Here is a 21974-nt window from a genome sequence, read left to right as displayed (position 1 = left end):
TAGTTACTATCTATAATGCTTATTGGTATTGATACTAGACCCTGTAGCCTCTCACAGAGAGACAGGAGTATGTTCAACTACGAAATGACATCAAAATAAATCGCACTTAAAAAGGTTTATATACAAAAATCACTTTTTGTTGATATTTTTTTTCTTTCAATCCCGATAGAGTTATGGGGGTCAACGGCGGCTATTTTTCGGCAATCTGCCGGTTATGTTTGTAAACGTGCGTCTTTTTTATGCAAAATTTTCACTCGACCGTTTTTTGACTTTTCGGTTGACTTTTACGCCCTTGACTTTGCGTTAAGCGTGCTCTAAAGTTCTCTCTTATTCACATTTTCAAGCAGCTGAACTCAATTTAATGCAATTTACGGCAATTTAATGCTAAAAGTCAAATGATAAGTGATGCGAAATTGGTGCCGTTTTTACTTTAAATCTTATTGGTGGTATATATTGACCTCTAATGAGCTTATTTGACCCTAGTGGATTTTTTAGTCCCATTTAGGCTTACCCCTCCCCCCCACCCAATGAACCAGGCTGCAGTTGATTAGAGCTCCCACTATTTATTCGAGAGCAATGTTTGACTTCTCTTGGCTAGTTTCGTTGTTCGCTCATTCTGTTCAAAGTGCTTTTACGCAGCAGTGTCTAAGCAAAGTAATCTAAAATAAATACAATCCTATATATTAAATGCATGAGTTTATAAGGCACCGTGCTTAACGAAAGGCGAAAATGCATGTTTGAGGGGCCTCTGAAGAGCATGTTTAAGAACTATCGAAGAGCATGTTTAAGAGCTCTCGAGCAGCATGGTTAAGAGGGAAGATTGTGAGAGGTCAATGACCGAAAAATGCTCTCGTAAAAGGTCAATGTCCGAAAAAGCGCAGACTGCAAAAGAGTCATTGACCTAAATGCCAAAAGAGTCATTGACCTAAATGCAAAAAGAGTCAATGACCGATAATCCTGCTGCCAAAAAGTTTGAGCGCCTAAAAAATGAGGGATGCACGAAAAGTCATTCTCCGAAAAACGTAAATTGAATCCAAAAATAGGGTTTTGGCCTTTATTTGATCGCTTTTTGTTTCGTTGGCATTATGTTGATTGCGAACATATGAGGTTCAACTATTCTAGTTAATTGCTCTCAAGCGAAGTTTGTAGCAATTATATTAGTTCTGTTGGTCTTTATGTGATTTTTCGCTTGACCAATTTTTTTTCTGACCTATTTGACTTTTCGTCCTTAAAAACGGGATAAACAGGTAGCGCCCAGCGGGCATTAAGTTTAATTAGAAGCCCTTAGTGGCGTTAAGTAGTTCTTCAAGTGCATATTGTGTTGTAGGTGCTGAGAGGGCCGTAGTTTTTGAGTAATTTTTCGAGTTTTTCGTGTTTTTTCGATTTTTCGGGACCAGTCCAAAATTGAGGCTGCTTAAAGTTGTTAATGTTCTTTATTGCAAGACATAAGTACTTTTTATGAACATTTTAACAGCTATCTGTTTTGGTACTCCAAACAAAAACACGCAAATTTATACTCTTTTTCAAATTTTTTCAGCCCTAGGTGTCAAGGAACCTCCTCTAGGGTTTGATAATAGATTACTGCAACGTTTTTAGTGACATTGGAATAACTTTCAACATTTTAACATCACGAATTCTAGCGTTTTTCTGACAAAACTTGGCAATTTTTTTTAAAAGTTTTTCGAAATTTTTCGTCCTTATTCAAGTTTTTCATTTTTTTTCTATTTTAGGTTTTTCCAGCCTCAACAGCCAAAATAGCTCCTCTAGGGTTTCATAATAGGTTACTGCACAACTGACCTATGTAATCGAATGTTTTTCAAGACTTTAACATCACGAGTTTTAGCATTTTTTTTAACAAAACTTGCAATTTTTAATTTTTTTGTTATTATTCAGGTTTTTGGGGTCAGATAACCTCCTTCACTGTTTAAGAATAATTTACTGGAAAATTTTTAGTGTCCATGGAATAGTTTTGAACTTTTTAATATCACAAATTTTAGCAATTTTTCTGTTTCAGTTTCTCCAGCTTCAAGAACCAGGGAACCTTTTCATAAAAGCTTACTGCATAGTTTCTAGATGTCATTTTTTCAATTCTGAAAATTTTTCAGTCTTTTTGGTTTTTTCCGGGCCCCGGGACCTAAGTTTTGGTAATAAGCTACTGCATAGTTTTTAGAGTTAATGGAATGGAATGATTATCAATGTTCTAATGACTCAAGTTTTTTGCAATTTTTTGAAGAATTTTTAGTTTTGCCAATTTTTATCATTTTTTAAGTTAATGGATGTCTATGAGCCACTGAAACTATTGAAAGCTTGAACTGGGGATACTGGGTAGTCACATGAGTCAATGATAAGGTTCTGAAGATATTGATATCACGAATTATTGCAAGATTTGTAAAAAAAAAATTGCAATTTGAAAAAGTTTGAATGTTTTTGACCTTTTCTGAGTTTAACGATCATTACAGGCCAACGAAACTTTTCAGGTCTTGTAGATGGGTTTTATGACAGAACTCCAGCGACCAAAATTGGTTTTGAAAATTTTTTTCACTGCGAAATTTGTAAAATTTTCTTTTTTTTACAATTTTTCAATGGATGATTTAATTTCTAATAAAGCAAGGAAACTAGAAGTTGCGGAGTCGAATCTCATCATGAAAATTTTCCGCTCTCTCTCTCTCTCTGCCAGTGTGGGTTTTTTTCCTTTTTTCGTTCACGTCTTCTCTTTGTAGCAATCCTGTTGGTCTCTTTTAGGTGTTTTTTCGCTTGACCAATTTTTGTCAGAACCATTTGACTTTTCGTCCTCAGAAACCGGATAAAGAGATAGCGCTCAAAGAATATTGATACATCTTAGAGCCGTTCAGCACATTTTTCTCCAATTGTGAGAATCACAAAAATTATTTTGGAGACTTATTCTTATGGTGTGAAGGGCGCTTCTTAGAAATTGCCACCCCATCCCGCTCCCCAAATCAGCCACCCCCAATCCCCACCCTGCACATCGTTGAGAACGTAAGGGCCCCGTGTAGCTGAAGATGCCCTCCCACCATTGCCCCCACCCCCAATGTCCCCCCCCCTTCCCGCTGCGGTGCACACCCCCTTGCTCATCTCACACCCCTTCAATTAAGCTAAAGCTAGCTTCACTGAACCGTGGCTAGCTACTGATGGAGCCAACCGCTCGCTGACCCTTTGAGAGCAATTCGCCCGTTGTTGTTCGCGTATTTTCAAACTTTTGCGAAGTAGGTTTTGTGGGCTTGGCGAGTTTTACGATTTTCGCTCACGATCGAACAATTTATCCGTTAATTGCTTTCCATCAATTTTTTTCAGGCGATGTTTTTGACTGATAGATCTGAATTTTTATATACTTGTTTGCCTTTGTATTCATGATTTTCTCCTTGACATTTTCAAGCACTATTTTTACTTGCGAACGTGAGGTGAAGTGTGCACCAAGGTTATCGGAGGTTCTGATATTGCTTTGATATAGTTGAAGTTTTTAGCTTACCGCCGACGCAGGTTGGATTTATCCCCGTACTTCTATTCGAGGGCGTTTCCTTGGATTTTAGTCGGATGTTTCATTGTCATCAGAACGGAACAAAAAATTTCAATTGTAATAAAAATTTAGTTTTTCTTAAACTTAAAAAAGTAGTTTCGCTTAAACTTAATATTTGTGACCATTGCGCTCATTTTCCTTATATTTGCCGGATTTTTTTTCAATTTCTTCACGATCTTAAACAATTTTTCAGTTCTCGGTAAATGCATCAATGAAATTAGTATTGGATTGTGCACATTTGTTCGTCCAAATTTTTTTCAGAAAGTTCTTGAAAAAAGTTCATTTAAACTGCTTTTACAGACCTGCTAGTCAGTATTAAATAAAGAAATCAAAATTTGAAACGGGATAAACGTAAAACCCAAGTTTAGATGCCAGATACTTGAACATTGTTCTTGTGAGTCTTTTTGCCATCTCTAATGCTTATTGGTTGTCTACTGTATCCTCTCAATAAGGAGTATGTCTAACAGCGGAATGAAGTCAAAATCTTTCGCCCATTGAAAATGTTTTTGTACACCAATCGATCAATTTTTTCCCTTGCCTTTCTGTCAATCCTTATCGGGGTTATGGGAATCAATGACGGCTGTTTTACGGCAATCTGCCGTGTATGTTTGCTAATGCTTTTCGGTATTGATCGATGTATCCATTGAAAAACATGAGTGTCCAACTGAATAAATCCATCTAATTAGCGCGCACCCGAATTTTCAATTCTATCCATTTTAAAATTTTCTGTTCAATCCCAACCGGAATTAGGAAAATAATTTCAGCTATTCTCCAGCAATCTCCTTCGTATGATTGATTTGTTTAGCTGATACAGAACTGGCCCTATTTTAGCCATTATCTTAATTAAAGCTAAAACAAAGCTATTTATATGATCGTTGTTTTTTGCTACCCCAATCATCGCAGGTATAAATTTTCATGCAGCAGGATTTATGAAGCACTGAGCAGTTGTTATTGAAATAAAATTTTCCTGTTCCATTTTTTCTTGAAAAGGTTAAGAGCATCTGAAACAGTAAGTTGCCACCGATGTTTCTTTGTGGGCGGTTTTTTTACTAGTACTTCTTAATCAAGATTTGAGGAGCCGAAATAACGAATTAAGAAAAATACCCAGCATTTTGAGTTATGAAAAAGTTGATTCTGCGAGCATGATTAATGGTGAAAAGCTGAGCGAATGCTTTAGTTCTAAACAAAGGTCTATTTTTTTTAAAAATGAACGAAAAAATGAAAGATATGTTTAATCAACTTTTTGAATGATTATAGAAATCGAAAATTACAAGCAAATTATGAAACTTGTGGAACTTTTATGCAAGCTTTGTGCAGTACAATTTGTAGCTCATGTGGAATTACTTGATGGGTGTCTAAACACATTGTCTTTTTAGTTTTTGCCTTCATTGTATTCCATACTTTCTAAATACTACTAGTCTGCATTGAATTGACGAATAGTCTGTATTCCGAACATTTTAGAAAAGTTTGACTTCAAAGTCGCACTGCAGAGAATTGATGTTAATCAACTGACAGTTTTTGCACATGCACGTCGATTTTTTAGCAGAAGTATTCCTTTTTTCACAAAGTTGACTTAGAAAAGTTGAACTGCAGAAAAATTGAAACATCAATTGTAAAAATTAAAAATATAGGAGTAAGTGTTCTCCTGTTTGCATGATGTGTTTTTACAGCTACTTTTAATAGCCACCCTCCCTCATCTTCTTAACCGGTCCTATTTTTTTTACTTTGTCGAATAACGATTTGTTTTGCTTTACCTCGTTTTGCCGCTTTTTGACGTTTTGAGAAATCTTTTGGACATCTCTGGGCTAGCTTCACTCTTCGCTCCTTCTGCTCAAAGTGCTCTAAAACAGTAGTTGCTCAGTAAAGCAATCTAAAGTGAACAGAATTGGTGTCGAAAAACGAAATCAAAATAGAAACGGGATAAACCCATAAAGCCCAATTTTAGATACCCGCTGCTTGAACTTTGTTCTTACAATTGTGAGCGAACATCTCTAATTCTTTGTGGCAATGATACTAGCCCTGTATCTTCTCATTTAGAAACAGGAGTTTGTCTAACTACGAAATCCAATCAAAAAAGTTCTTACTTTTCAAATGTTTTTGTATAACAATCAATTTTTATTGTTTCCTCTATCCCAATTGGTTATGGGAATCCTTTGCGACTAATTTCCGGCAACCTGCCGGGTGTGTTTGTTCCCTGCTTTTCTTTTTGTCTATTTTTGGAGATTGCAACAGCTGTCTGAAAAAATCACCGCAGAACTTTGCTGAATAGGAAAACCTGACCTGTACTGCTGGACATAAATAATCTTTATTTGATACTCTTGAATGGAGATCTCATATAAAAATTTTAGTACTTTAAGCGTACTAAACTACCCAATAGCAGGAGTATTTGGTCTTTATTTTTTAAATAGTTTTCGAGCATGAAACTCATGGGCCCTACCATTGCATAGCATGAACTAGTTATTGGCCCAGGCCCATTTTTTGGAGTCTTTTGTGATATCCTTGCGACTATTAATTAAAAAAGAAAAGAAGATTTTGAAAAGAAGGAAGCAGATTGTTTTGAAGATACTCTTGCAGTTTTCTGGATTCTTATCCGCAAAGAATTAGCTGGGGCTATTATTGGCCTAACTTTGTCGTCAGGATTTTTGGTTCGACCACATTAGCTCACGATCGCTTCAAATCTTCTTTCTGTTCGTTTTTTTATGTAATTTGTCTGATTTAGCCGGACTTCATTTTTCATTCTTATTGGAGCGAGTTTTCTTGGTTCGTTCGCGTGATCAAGTTTATGGTCACATGTGACTGACCTCACTCTCAAAAATGACTTCCTTACTTTCCAAGTTACTTCTCTTTACTTTTTTGTAGGAAATAAAATCAACTGAGATGAGTTTCCCTCTGATTGAATGTTATTTGAGAGTACCTAATGGAAGAAGAGAAAAACATAGTTAATTTCCTCTAATACAAATATGAAAAAAAAAACGAAAATTGTGAAGGTGCAATGTACAGTTCAGAATATATCCTTGTAAAATTTAAAACTAAACCCATCAAATTAGGTATTCAAAGAACTTGGACCTTAGTAAAAGCGAGCTCAATTATTTTTTGCACATTTTCCTATGTACAGCGTGAAGATGTAGAAGGTACAATTAATTGCTCTCGCTCAAATGAAAGCTGATTGATAGTTTATTTGACTTATTACAATTAGTGGTGCCTAAGTAATTTTGTCTGGTAAGCTTTCACGAAGTGAAAGGTTGCCAGATAAAAAAGTTATATTCCGCTAGCCTTTCTCATTGTATCTATTTCACTTTTTCTTCAAATTTCATTTCGCTATCAATAACTACGCCTAGATATTTCACAAAAATTAATTCTAATATAATGTTGACGTTCGAAACGGTATTTGTCAAACAATTCCTGGTAATCAATACTATATACTGTTTTTTGTTTGTTCAACATTAGTTGGAACTTTGTAAAAAATCGATTATTTTTGAGATGTTATGTTGAGGCTTTGTTTTTGAACAATTTTGTTATCAGTGTTATGACTATGCTTTCTTTTTGAACTATGCTTGGTTTTTGAACTATGCTTTGTTTTTGAACTATGCTTTGTTTTTGAACTATGCTTTGTTTTTGAATGCTTTGTTTTTGAACCATCATTGTTATAACGAGATATAATTAGAAAAACTTCGTCTGCATACTGGACAAATGAGCAATGTTCTACAAACTTTGTTTAGTCATTAATAGTAATGTTAACAATTGAGGACTTAAAATAGTACCTTGTGGAACTCCTCTTTTCAAAGCTATCTAATCTGATTGAAGCTCTCTGATCAGATTGGTCCAATCTGATTCTATTATAGACAACTCTTTGCAATCTTCTATTCAAATAGTTCTCTATTAAATTGGTATCGTATTTGTCAAAACCTAGTTTTTTTGTTCTCCATATAAGTGCTTTGTGATTTATTGAGTCAAGAGCCTTTCAAAGGTCAATATGTGCCTGTCACTGTTTCTCGATAATTTTTAGTCTTATTTGTGCTCTAGATCTATCAATTATTAAAATTTGTTTTCTATAAGCAAACTGGCTCGCAGAGATTAGTTGCTCCCTTTCTCTCAAATCTTTTTTTTGAGAACTAGGCGTCTTTTCAAAAGCTGTGATTAAAGAGGAAGTGACTGCAATTGATCTATAATTGAATGGGTCTTCGAGATTTTCTTTCTTGAAAAGAGGAGTTACATAGGCTTTTTTCAGAGAATTTTCTTTGACGTGAACTGAATAATGAGATAGCAGAGAAGTTGCACCATCGCTTCTTTAGCATCTTCTTTTGCCCATGCGGGTTTCTCCGGAGGACCGCGAGGTTTTGAGACTGCTGATCGGCGCAGCTGTCACCGCTATTTCCTGGCAATCTGCCAGCTATGGCAATCTGTCAGATATACATCAATAATTAGACATAATTTAATAATTAAATTTAAAAAGTAATGTTCTGCAGGGATTTTCTTGCATTTTTAAAAAAATTCCATGCCACAGTTGAAGAATAGTTTTTGTCCATATCTGCGTAAATTTATACTTTTCGCAAAGAAAATATAGAAACGCTGTGCTTCTTCGCGTAAATTTTTGGAATATCAGCAGTAAATTCTTTACATTATATATGCAACAGCTGCACTTTTCACTACTGCAACGCTCATTGTGATTTAGCTTTGTAAAATAATGGATCTTTGCGCAGTTGGCTATAAAGCGCTGATTTGTTGAAATTTTTATGAAAATGGGGAGAAGTTTATGTCAGTCATCTGATGCATAAGTATCCGACATCAGATTAGAATTGTTCAAAGTATAAAACCGCGTAATAGAATAAAACTGCAATTTTTTGGGATGATTTTACGGAACATCGCACAACTTTTACTTGTTAAAAGCACGCCATTTTTTTCTTTGAAAATGATCAGTTTTTTTACACAGTGCTACAATCAGAATGTTTTTTGTTTGTTCAACATTAGTTGGAACTTTGTAAATAAATGGATTATTTTTGAGATGTTATGTTGAGACTTTGTTTTCGAACAATTTTGTTATCAGTGTTATAACTATGCTTTGTTTTTGAACTATGCTTTGTTTTTGAACTATGCTTTGTTTTTGAACTATGCTTTGTTTTTGAACTATGCTTTGTTTTTGAACCCTCAGTGATATAACGAGATATAATTAATGTTCTACAAACTTTGCTCAGTCGTTAATAGTAATGTTAACAATTGAGGACTCAAAATAGTACCCTATGGAACTCCTCTTTTCAAAGCTATCTAATCTGATTGAAGCTCTCTGATCAGATCGATCCAATCTGATTCTATTGTAGACAACTCTTTGCAATCTTCTATTCAAATAGTTCTCTATTAAATTGGTATCGTATTTGTCAAAACTCAGATTTTTTAGTTCTCCATATAAGTGCTTTGTGATTTTTTGAGTCAAGAGCCTTTCAAATGTAAATATGTGCCTGCCACTGTTTCTCGGTAATTTTTAATCTTATTTGTGCTCTAGATCTATCAATTGTTAAAATTTATTTTCTATGAGCAAACTGGCTGGCAGAGATTAGTTGCTCCCTTTCTATCAAATCTTTTTTTGAGAACTAGGCGTCTTTTCAAAAGCTGTGGTTAAAGAGGAAGTGACTGCAATTGATCTATAATTGAATGGGTCTTCGAGATTTTCTTTCTTGAAAAGAGGAGTTACATAGGCTTTTTTCAGAGAATTTTTTTTGACGTGAACTGAATAATGAGATAGCAGAGAAATTGCACCATCGCTTCTCTAGCATCTTCTTTTGCCCATGCGGGTTTCTCCGAAGGACCGCGGGGTTTTGAGACTTCTGATCGGCGCAGCTGTCACCGCTATTTCCTGGCAATCTGCCAGCTATGGCAATCTGTCAGATATACATCAATATTTAGACAATTAAATAATTAAATTTAAAAAGTAATGTTCTGCAGGGATTTTCTTGCATTTTTAAAAAAATTCCATGCCACAGTTGAAGAATAGTTTTTGTCCATATCTGCGTAAATTTATACTTTTCGCAAAGAAAATATAGAAACGCTGTGCTTCTTCGCGTAAATTTTTGGAAGATCAGCAGTAAATTTTTTTCATTATATATGCAACAGCTGCACTTTTCACTACTACAACGCTCATTGTGATTTAGCTTTGTAAAATAATGCATCTTTGCGCAGATGGCTATCAAGCGCTGATTTGTTGAAATTTTTATGAAAATGGGGAGAAGTTTATGTCAGTCATCTGATGCATAAGTATCCGACATCAGATTAGAATTGTTCAAAGTAAAAAACCGCGTAATAGAATAAAACTGCAATTTTTTGGGATGATTTTACGGAACATCGCGCAATTTTTATTTGTTAAAAGAACGCCAGTTTTTTCTTTGAAAATGATCAATTTTTTTACACAGTGCTACAATCAGAATGTTTTTGTTTGTTCAACATTAGTTGGAACTTTGTAAATAAATCGATTGTCTTTGAGATGTTATGTTGAGGCTTTGTTTTTGAACAATTTTGTTATCAGTGTTATGACTATGCTTTCTTTTTGAAATATGCTTTGTTTTTGAACTATGCTTTGTTTTTGAACTATGCTTTGTTTTTGAACTATACTTTGTTTTTGAACTGTGCTTTGTTTTTGAATGCTTTGTTTTTGAACCATCAGTGTTATAACGAGATATAATTAGAAAAACTTCGTCTGCATACTGGACAAATGAGCAATGTTCTACAAACTTTGCTTAGTCATTAATAGTAATGTTAACAATTGAGGACTTAAAATAGTACCTTGTGGAACTCCTCTTTTCAAAGCTATCTAATCTGATTGAAGCTCTCTGATCAGATTGGTCCAATCTGATTCTATTATAGACAACTCTTTGCAATCTTCTATTCAAATAGTTCTCTATTAAATTGGTATCGTATTTGTCAAAACCTAGTTTTTTTGTTCTCCATATAAGTGCTTTGTGATTTATTGAGTCAAGAGCCTTTCAAAGGTAAATATGTTCCTGTCACTGTTTCTCTCGATAATTTTTAGTCTTATTTGTGCTCTAGATCTATCAATTGTTAAAATTTGTTTTCTATAAGCCAACTGGCTCGCAGAGATTAGTTGCTCCCTTTCTCTCAAATCTTTTTTTTGAGAACTAGGCGTCTTTTCAAAACCTGTGGTTAAAGAGGAAGTGACTGCAATTGATCTATAATTGAATGGGTCTTCGAGATTTTCTTTCTTGAAAAGAGGAGGTACATAGGCTTTTTTCAGGGAATTTTCTTTCTGACGTGAACTGAATAATGAGATAGCAGAGAAGTTGCACTAGCGCTTCTTTAGCATCTTCTTTTGCCCATGCGGGTTTCTCCGAAGGACCACAAGGTTTTGAGACTGCTGATCGGCGCAGCTGTCACCGCTATTTTGCTGGCAATCTGCCAGCTATGGCAATCTGTCAGATATACATCAATATTTAGACATAATTAAATAATTGAAATTAAAAAGTAATGTTCTGCAGGGATTTTCTGGCATTTTTAAAAAAAAATTCCATGCCACAGTTGAAGAATAGTTTTTATCCATATCTGCGTAAAATTATACTTTCGCAAAGAAAATATAGAAACGCTGTGCTTCTTGGCGTAAATTTTTAGAAGATCAGCAGTAAATTTTTTACATTATATTTGCAACAGCTGCACTTTTCACTACTACAACGCTCATTGTGATTTAGCTTTGTAAAATAATGCCTCTTTGCGCAGTTGGCTATAAAGCGCTGATTTGTTTGAAATTTTTATGAGAATGGGGAGAAGTATATGTCAGTCATCTGATGCATAAGTATCTAAGTATCCGACATCAGATTAGAATTGTTCCAAGTATAAAATCGCGTATTAGAATAAAGCTGCAATTTTTTGGGATGATTTTACGGAACATCGCGCAACTTTTACTTGTTAAAAGCACGCCAGTTTTTTCTTTGAAAATGATCAATTTTTTTACACAGTGCTACAATCAGAATGTTTTTGTTTGTTCAACATTAGTTGGAACTTTGTAAATAAATCGATTGTCTTTGAGATGTTATGTTGAGGCTTTGTTTTTGAACAATTTTGTTATCAGTGTTATGACTATGCTTTCTTTTTGAACTATGCTTGGTTTTTGAACTATGCTTTGTTTTTGAACTATGCTTTGTTTTTGAACTATGCTTTGTTTTTGAATGCTTTGTTTTTGAACCATCATTGTTATAACGAGATATAATTAGAAAAACTTCGTCTGCATACTGGACAAATGAGCAATGTTCTACAAACTTTGTTTAGTCATTAATAGTAATGTTAACAATTGAGGACTTAAAATAGTACCTTGTGGAACTCCTCTTTTCAAAGCTATCTAATCTGATTGAAGCTCTCTGATCAGATTGGTCCAATCTGATTCTATTATAGACAACTCTTTGCAATCTTCTATTCAAATAGTTCTCTATTAAATTGGTATCGTATTTGTCAAAACCTAGTTTTTTTGTTCTCCATATAAGTGCTTTGTGATTTATTGAGTCAAGAGCCTTTCAAAGGTCAATATGTGCCTGTCACTGTTTCTCGATAATTTTTAGTCTTATTTGTGCTCTAGATCTATCAATTATTAAAATTTGTTTTCTATAAGCAAACTGGCTCGCAGAGATTAGTTGCTCCCTTTCTCTCAAATCTTTTTTTTGAGAACTAGGCGTCTTTTCAAAAGCTGTGATTAAAGAGGAAGTGACTGCAATTGATCTATAATTGAATGGGTCTTCGAGATTTTCTTTCTTGAAAAGAGGAGTTACATAGGCTTTTTTCAGAGAATTTTCTTTGACGTGAACTGAATAATGAGATAGCAGAGAAGTTGCACCATCGCTTCTTTAGCATCTTCTTTTGCCCATGCGGGTTTCTCCGGAGGACCGCGAGGTTTTGAGACTGCTGATCGGCGCAGCTGTCACCGCTATTTCCTGGCAATCTGCCAGCTATGGCAATCTGTCAGATATACATCAATAATTAGACATAATTTAATAATTAAATTTAAAAAGTAATGTTCTGCAGGGATTTTCTTGCATTTTTAAAAAAATTCCATGCCACAGTTGAAGAATAGTTTTTGTCCATATCTGCGTAAATTTATACTTTTCGCAAAGAAAATATAGAAACGCTGTGCTTCTTCGCGTAAATTTTTGGAATATCAGCAGTAAATTCTTTACATTATATATGCAACAGCTGCACTTTTCACTACTGCAACGCTCATTGTGATTTAGCTTTGTAAAATAATGGATCTTTGCGCAGTTGGCTATAAAGCGCTGATTTTACGGAACATCGCACAACTTTTACTTGTTAAAAGCACGCCAGTTTTTTTCTTTGAAAATGATCAATTTTTTTACACAGTGCTACAAGCAGAATGTGTGATTACTTAGTGCTGTACTTGATGACGTCGCTGGAAATTTTTTATGGAAATTTCATCTCTACAGAGGTTAATAATCAAAATCTACAAAGTAAAAGTTATTGAACAACTTTTCTTTGAAGTCGCGTATTTCAATGTCAACGGGTAGAAGTAATTTCAACATTTGTAGGCGAAGGCGCGTTTGATCTCATAAGCTTCAACAAACATATGGTATTGACGCGAGCTTCAATTTTCACTTGTTCGTACTTCTGTCTCCAGTCAATTTTGCAATAAATCATTGTCGATTGGAGAAGTTATCAAAACTACTGGCAGGCAACATTTTATTTAATTGCATAAATTTAGTTATTGATTCACATAATTTGCAAAAATAGAGGTGGTTTCATTTGAATAATTTAGTTCATGAGTGAACTATTTAGTCTCATCATAGCATCTTTTTTTCATCTGCTTTAAAGTGTTAGTAATTTTAAATTTTCCTTCAGATTGCTTTAGAATAGAAGTAAAAAATTGCCAGATATATGCTGTGGCAGTTTCTAGAGAGATAGATTTTCCCTAATACATTGCCAGATTTTGCTTCCTATATACAACGCGAGATTTTTAATAGCCGCTGTCTGCCTCTCAAAGGCTAGTATTTATTCGCCCTTTTCTACAGTTCGAAGAATTTGAATTGTATTGGCGCACTTTTTCATGACTCGAAGAGGATTGGTGGAGCGTCCTCTTACGACTCGAAAAGAAATTCAATTCGAAGAATTTGAATTGTATTGGCGCACTGTTTTTCATGACTCGAAGAGGATTGGTGGAGCGTCTTTTTACGACTCGAAAAGAAACTATGGTCATCTATTTTTTAATTCGGTTCACTGATTCTGAAACAGGATGTAATAATGCCGCACGTGAAAGTGTTTAGGTCAATATGCTGAACAAAGTCAAAAAGTAGAGCCAAAGAGGTTTTTGTTCATTCGTATTCCTGAGATGCAGAGCGAAAAAGTTGGGTGTGAAGAATTTTGCGCTAAGCACAAGATATTTTTTGATCACGTGCAGCTTTAACTCAGCCACAGGTGCTGGTCTGAATTAGCTTAGCTATTTATGGTACGTTTAGATTCATTTTTGACCACATGAAGCAACTATTTGACTCACGGTTTTTAGTCCTTTAGTTATTTTAGCTAATTATATCTATTTTGAGCTGTTTTCGTTATCCTGGGGACAATTTTTGAAGTTGTTGTAATTTTAGAATTTTGTTACATTATTAAGCAGGTGTTTCTTTGTAATTAACTGCTCTGAAACGAAATTTGTAGCAATCATATTAGTCCTGTTGGTTTTCTTTATGCGATTTTTCGCTTGACTGATTTTTTCTCTGGCCCATTTGACTTTTCGTCCTTAAAAACGGGATAAACAGGTAGCGACTAGCGGGTATTAAGTTTCTATAGAGGCCCTTAGTCGGGTTTAGTTGTCCTTCAAGTGCTTAGTGTGATGCAGTTACTGGGAAGGCCGCAGTTAAAGTTTAAAAGGCCATTTGTAGGAGTTTTTGAGCCCAAAATATTGCATTTTTCGTTTTTTGTCATTTTTCGAATTTTTTGTTGGACCAATCCAAAATTGAGGCTGGTTAAAGTTGATAAAGATCTTGCTATTTTTTCAGGTTTTTTGAATTTTTGTGTCATTTTTTAGGTTTCTCCAGCCTCATGAGCGAAGGAAACTCCTCAAGGGTTTGATTATGGGTTACTGCATAGTTTCTAGATGTTATGGAATGTTATTAAAAATTTTAATATCAATTTTCTAAAAAAATATTTGCAATTTTTTCAATTTTTTTTTAAATATTTTCTGGCACCAGGAGCCAAAGGACTTCCTCAAAGGTTTGATAATAAGCTGCTGCATATTTTCTAGAGTTAATGGAATGGTTATCAATTTTTAAAAACTTGAGGTTGAGCATTTTTTTTGATAAAATCTAATTTTTCTCATGTTTTGGAAAATTATTGTTCCAACTTTATAGATCTTTATGAGCCAGTGAAAATGTTTATGGCTTGAAATAGAAATTGAGACAATAAAATGATTCTGAAGATGTTAGTATCACGAATTTAACCAAGATTTTGTTAAAATTTTTAATTGTTGAAGTTTTTGAATATTTTGTCCTTTTCTGAGTTTAACGATCATTACTCGCCAATGAAAATTTTTAGGTCTTGCAGATGGGTCCCATGAAATAACTCCAGAGACAAAGAATGGTTTTGAACCTTGTTGTCACTGCGAAGTCTGGAAACTTTTTTCTTAAATTTTGCAGTTTTTATTTATGATTTAAGTAATAACAAGGCTAGAAAACACAAGTGTCAGAGTAGAATTTCATCATGGAAAGTACTCCTAGCTCTCTCTCTCTCTCTCTCTCTCTCTCTCTCTCTTTCTCTCTCTCTCTCTCTATCTCTTTCTCTCTCTCTCTCTCACACTCTTGGTTAGAGTTTCTTTTTCTCGTTCACGTTTTTCTCACACCATTCTCTCTCTCTCTCTCTCTCTCTCTCTCTCTCTCTCTTTCCTTAACTCTTTTGATGCCCCTCTCCAGCTGCTGTTGTGTCACTTGATTTCGTCATCTATTAATCTCATTAACGCTGAATTAACGTAATGTTTAAAAATTTTTTGAAATCATAAATGACTTAACTAGCCCTTTAGGAAATCATTGTTAATTGCTTTCAAACGAAGTTTGTAGCAATTATTTTAGTCCTGTTGGTCTTTTTTGGCGGTTTTTCACTTGACTGCTATTTCGTCTGACCCAATTGACTTTTTGTCCTCAGAAACGGGATAAAGAAGTAGCGCCCAGTTGGCGTTAAGTTCTCTTAGAGCCTTTCAGCTCCTTAGTCTCCAAGTTTGCGAGTCACAGAAACTGTTTTGGAGACTTATACTTATGGTTTGAAGGAGGTTTCGTAGAAATTGAACCCACCCCGACCCTGCCCCCCCCCCCCCCCGCACATCAGCCCCCCCCCCCAATCCTTACGCCTAAACATCGTTAGGCACCGTGCAGCCAAAGATCCCCCTCCCAACGTTGCTCGCTCCCCCTCGTTGCACCCCCCGCTGCGCTCACCTCGCGCTCCTTCGATTAAGCTAAAGCTAGTCTCACTAAACCGTGGCCAGCTATTGATGAAGCCAACCGCTCGCCGGTCGTTTGAGAGTAATTCACCCGACGTTAGTCGGTTATGATTAGAGAGTTGTTGGCTGAGGCATAAGTGAGCATCTACTTTTAGTCCTTTCAGGAGACTAATAATGGCTATTTTTTGATAGTCTTTTTGGAGTGTATTTGATACAGGAAAAGATATGCATAAAAACAATTTTTAATGTCAAATAGCTGAAGAGCCGAAAGAAGAAGAGTGGTATTCCGTTGATGCCGCATTTTTGAGAAGAAGCGGGATTAGCTGTGAAATTTTTGCTAAACCCGCAAATTCTTCTACCTTGTGCGTCTTTTTGAGGGCAGTTGTTTCTATTTTTACGCTAATTATAGTTTACGCATTTATCTTAGCTAGTAATGATGTCTCTGCAAGCATTTTTGACCACCTGAAACAAATTTTATTGCAATAAATTCAGTTCTCAACATTATTCCTCATTGGGCGCTTTTTTCAACAGCTTTAATATGCTTCTTTAGTTTTTTAATAGCCTCTAGGAGTTTTGTGGTTCAAATTCGTTGGTATTTCGTATTTTGCTCTCTTTTGTTGAATTGATATATATTTTGAGTTGTTCTGTTTAAAAAATGGAGTAATTTTAAACAAATTTTGGGCAATGTCGTTGTTTTTTTGCCTACTTCTAATGTTTTGTTACTCGCTGTAGTTTTTCTCATTCAATCCTTATCTTGGAGCTAGTCTGTGAATGTTACTACTTACGAGCAGACACTACAAGGCTAGTTTATTAAAAATTCCATTGTCGGGTTTTTGTTTGCATCATTTAGTTGCTGTTTGACATGTCTCTGCCAGTTACTGGGTAGGTGACTGAAACAGTGTGTTTCTTGAGAGCACTCTTTTCACATGCTGAAATTTGAGTACCATTTTTGCTGTTTTCCCTGATTTTCTTTGCTAACAGTTGCAAAAAGTGATTCACATGTGTTTATAATGTATAGCTGCGTTCCTTGACTTCTTCAAAGCACAGTTAAGGGTTGTTATTAATAGAGTAGTTTTTTTTACTTTACTCGTTTTTGTAGATGTTTTCGTTGTACTGTTACTTAGTCTCAGCAAGGGTAGTTCTCACTGGCGCCTTTAGGAAGCATGATTGAGGGTTTTTTTTAAAGGCCCGTTCATATCAAACCGTTTTACGAGTTTGACTGACATCTTTTTTTGTGTGTTTTGCCCTTATTTGTCATTTTTGTTTGCCGACGAGTGTCTCGTTAATGAAAGGTCTACTTGCCTCTCTAGTGAGACATTGTTATTTCTATTTGAGGTTGTTTCTTCCTATGTAACAGTTTTACATACTTTGAGACACTTTTACATCTTTTTACACACTTTTTTACATACTTCAAAAAAAGTTGGCAAGGATTTGTTTTAGTTTTACATGCTTGTTGGCTTTGTTGTTGTCTTGATACTTAGTCTCAGAAATGACATGTCTCTGTCAGTAACTGGTTAGGTGACTAATATAGCAGAAGTAATGAATGTTTTTCCCAGAATAACGGTTGGGAAGTAGCTTAATTTTTAAAAAAGGTCTTTTCAGAGAACATTGTTTCTTAACTTTGTCCTTCATTTGCCACTTTCATCGGTTGTTCTCTGCATGTTTGTTGGTTGTACATTTTTTGTTTTTTGGTGAGCTGGTAGCAGTTCATTGAGTTGAAAATAACTGTATAAGTTACTTGCGCATACTTGCTTCGGAGTTTAAAAAAGATTTTTTAAATCAGATATTTTGACTCCATTTTTCGCGACATACTTTGACACCATTTTTCAAGAGATTTAAACTCGAGGATTCGCTTCAGTTTTGAATGCTTGTTGGGTTTCTTGGTGTATGGCTACTTTGTTTCTGTAATTACATATGTTATAGATTTTCTGGATAACGCAGAACAAAGCACACACATAGCTAATGCTTGTGTCTAATATTCTTTACTTCCCTTAGCTAAAAGTTATACTACCATTTGTTTTCAAAAACTATTTTTTCTAGACCATTAGTCTCACTATTGACGGATCTCGCTGTTCTTAATTGGGTCAAGATTGAACCTTTTGAACAGTTATCAAATTTTTTAAATTTGTGTTGAAGTCAGATCTTGTTGAGTTTTATTTTTGGTCATATCTTAATTGTTAATTTTGTTAAATTTTTCCAGAGATCTAGCTCTTAATTTTTTATGCACCTTCCAATAACCAAAGGTTTTATAGTCCAGTGATTCGTGTTGTATTTACATTTTTCAATCAGTTTTACGTCGCTTATTATAAAGGTTTCAGAAAAGTTTACCTCGTATTTTTGTTTTTATCTGTTGTTCTTTACTTTGCGTCTCATTTTTTTCCTACAGATATATTTTTCATTTTTTATGTACTTGCTTTTTAAACGTCTACTAGTCATCTTGTTAAGAGTGTCAATGATTTTTCCTCAAAGGACTTCTCAAAAATTGTTTGCTAAGTTGTTTATACGTTTTTGATTAATTTGGTGTTCAATAGCGGCCGTCGGCCTGTCAACGCCTATTTAGGGGCTCTATTTTATTCACGTTGCCTCCAGATCACTTTTTTGTTTTGCTCATTTCACGAATTTTGATATTTGACTGCTGTCTTACCTCACTTACTGCTTGAACTGAATGGATTTTGAGTTTTTTAATGGATTACTCATGTGAAGTTGAAAAGAGCAAAATTGAAGGAAACGGGATAAACCCATAAGGCCAGGTCATTAATTAATCGTACACAATTTTATCAAAGTTCATTAGTGCAATGACAGCTGGAATTAATATAGCTTTATAGGGCTTCAAAGCTGTCAGTTTAGAAGCTATCACGTAGCATTTCATTGTCTAACTGAAACTGCACAAAAAAATATCTGAACACAAAAAATTCTGTCAATTTTTATCATTCTTTTTCCAATCCCGATGTGTCGGTTGAGGGGGACAACCACGGCCATTTTCCGGCAGTTTACCGTCTAAATTTTTTATTGCTGTATGTTATATTGACTACCTGAAGTTATATATGATTTTTACTTTGCCTAATTGTTTGGATTGTAATTCGGGACGGGACGTCTGCTATGATTTTTTAAAATTCTTTTTCTTTTCGTTTTACATAAATCATCTTTTTCACGTTTGACTTCTGACTTACCCCACACACTGCTTCAGCTCAATTGAATTTAGACTTGATTTGGCAAGTTTACGCCATTACGTTTATTCTCAAAAGGCGAAACTGGACAGGCCGATAGAATGCGGGAATTAAGACTGGTATCAGTGTTAAGCTTATTTTTTTCGAATTTGGTGGCATGATTCACCATTTTTATTGAACACCAAATTAGAACACGTTGATCCTGAGATAAAGTTGAGGCTGCCATCAATTTTTCTTTATTTTTAATTGCTCTCAAACGAAGTTTGTAGGAATTATATTAGTCCTGTCGATCTTCTTTTATGCGATTTATCGCTTGACTGATTTTTCGTCTGACGCTTTTGACTTTTCTTCTCCGAAAACGGGATAAACAGGTAGCGCCCAGCGGGCAATAAGTGCTCTGAGAGCCTTTCAGCTCTGTTTCAGCTCAATCTGTTTTGGAGACTTATAATTATGGTGTGAAGGGCGGTTCTTAGAGGTTGAAGACCCCTCCAATGTTTACCCCCCCCCCCATCGCACAATGGCCCACCCCCTCCCTCCTCAACAGCCACCCGGTGGAACCCCCGTGGTTATGTTCGAATAACCGATCGCTAAAAACATGCAATTTTATACTTATTCTCACAATTTTTTTCAAGCTTTTTGAAGATTTTGGACGTTTTAGGATTTTTTAAGTCCCAGGTGTCAAAGAACCTCCTCTAGGTTATAATAATAGGTTACTGCATATTTTCTAGCGGTAATGGAATGGTTTCAACTTATCAACAGCACGAATTTTAGCTTTTTTCTTGAAAAAAACATGCAATTTTTTTATTTTTTTGACATTTATTTTTCCTTATTCAGTTAAATCCAGACCCAGGGGCCAGAAATCCTCCTAAGTGGTTTGATAATAAGATACTGACCATTTTCTATCTGCCATAGAATAGTCTTTTAACTTTATAATGTCACAAGTTTTACCATTTTTTTTAATAATAAATTTTTCCATGTTTTGTTATTTTTAAGTTTCTCTAGCTTCAAGAGCCACGGAGATTCCTCTAGGGTTTGTTAATATGCTACTGCACTGCATAGTTTATAGATATCCACAGAATGTTTTTCAAGATTTTAATATCACGAATTCTAGCATTTTTTTGCAAATTTTTCATGTTTTTGAATTTTTTCCGTCACCAGGGTCCTAGGGACCTCTTACAAGGTTGTATGATCAGCTGTCGCATTGTTTCTAGAGTTAGTGGAATGGTTATCAATATTTAAATGGCTCCAGTTTTAGTAATTTTTGATAAAGTAAATTTTCAATTTTTCGGAAAATTTTTGATGTTACAAGTGTATGGATCGTTGCTTGAAGCATGGAATTTGGATAGTCTTTTGAGACAATGAAATGATTCTTAAGATATTAATATCTTAAATTTTTGTAAAATTTGTTAAAATTTGCAATTGGTTCCACAAATTTTTCAAATTTTTTTTATCTTCTGCTGAGTTTAACGACCATTACTGGCCAGCAAAGCTTTTTAAGTCTTGGAGATGATTTACTTGACAGAACTTTCGAGACAAAAAATGGTTGTAGACTTTTTTTACTCCGAAGCTGGAAACTTCTGTGTTTAAGTTTGCCTTTTTCAGTTTTTCTATATGATTTATTTACTAACAAGGCTAGAAAGCTGCAGAGTCAAATCCCATCATGGAAAATTTTCCTTTCTTTCTTTATCTGTCGTTTAGAGGTTCTTTCCTTCTCTTTCTTGGTCACGTTATATCACGTTGTTGATGCCGCACTTCAGCTGCTGTTATGTGGCGTATTATCATCATCTCTGATCCTCATTAACAATTTACAGTGGAAATGTTTTTATCATAAATGACTTAATGCGCTTCTTAGGAAATCATTGTTAACTGCTCTCACAGCCGTTTGTGGCACATATATATTAATCCTGTTTGTCTCATGCAATTTTTCACTCGGCCTGTTTTTCGTCTCAGCCATTTGACTTTCGTCTTTAGAAGCGGGATAGAGGTAGCGCCCAGTTTGTATTAAGTTCTCTTAGAGCCATTCAGCCCAGTAGTTTTCAAGTATGCGATTAACTGAAACCGTTTTCGAGACCTATTTTTCTGGTGTGCAGTGCGGTTCTTAGAAATTGATCACACACTCCCACCCACCGCTCCCACATCAGCCCCCATCCACTTTTGCACCCCCGCTGCGCTCACCTTACGCCCCTGCGATTAATCTAAAGCTAGCCTCACTAAACCGTGCCTATCTGATGAAGCCAACCGCTCGCCGGTCGTTTGAGAGCAACTCGTCCGAAGTTAGTCGGTTATATTTAAAAACTGCAATCAATCGTTTGCATGCCAGTTAATTTTGGGTTCCTATTTTCCAAATTTTTTCCTTCACTTTTTTTAAGGAAGCTCTCGAAATTTATAGTCTGATACTAAAAGGCAGACTATTATAAATTGGAATGGCTTGTGTAACAAAGAATCAATCAGTTGGTATACTCAAGGTGTGAAAGATGGCACTTAGAGTTAGCCTCACTAAACCGTAGCTAGCTAGCTACTGACGAAACCAACCGCTCGCTGGTCTTTTGAGAGCAATTCGCCCGACGGTAGTCGGTTATGTTTTTTTTAATAATTAACGTGAGTTTTTTTCACCTGTGATGGTGTTTTGTTCTCATTGTAGAGAGTAATTAGTTTTTTAAAGCTGGAGACGCGTTGTTGAGGAGAGGCGACAAAAATGATTTGCATATCTATACTCGGAGAAAAGAAACGTAAATTTTTGTTTTGAAGTTTGAGATCTATGGACTGATCGCACCTTCTTCAATTAAAACAAGTTTTTCTTTCCCCGATTTAATTGTTTTTTCGAAAATTGATCAACGTTTTTTGCATTCTG

The 21974-nt window shown here is 35.2% G+C and overlaps 1 protein-coding gene across 1 annotated transcript in view; it reads left to right on the top strand.

The window, feature by feature from the left end:
• The window catches only part of LOC142342403 (uncharacterized), a 67045-nt gene that overhangs the window by 26297 nt on the left and 18774 nt on the right, over positions 1-21974 (top strand). The gene's annotated exons all lie outside the window — the stretch shown is intronic.

This window comes from Convolutriloba macropyga, chromosome 7 (assembly GCF_964194025.1).
Source record: "Convolutriloba macropyga chromosome 7, txConMacr16.3, whole genome shotgun sequence".
Taxonomy (NCBI): Eukaryota; Metazoa; Xenacoelomorpha; order Acoela; family Convolutidae; genus Convolutriloba; species Convolutriloba macropyga.
The sequence above is the reverse complement of the archived record's forward strand: the minus strand, read 5'-3'. Positions and strand labels throughout refer to the sequence as shown.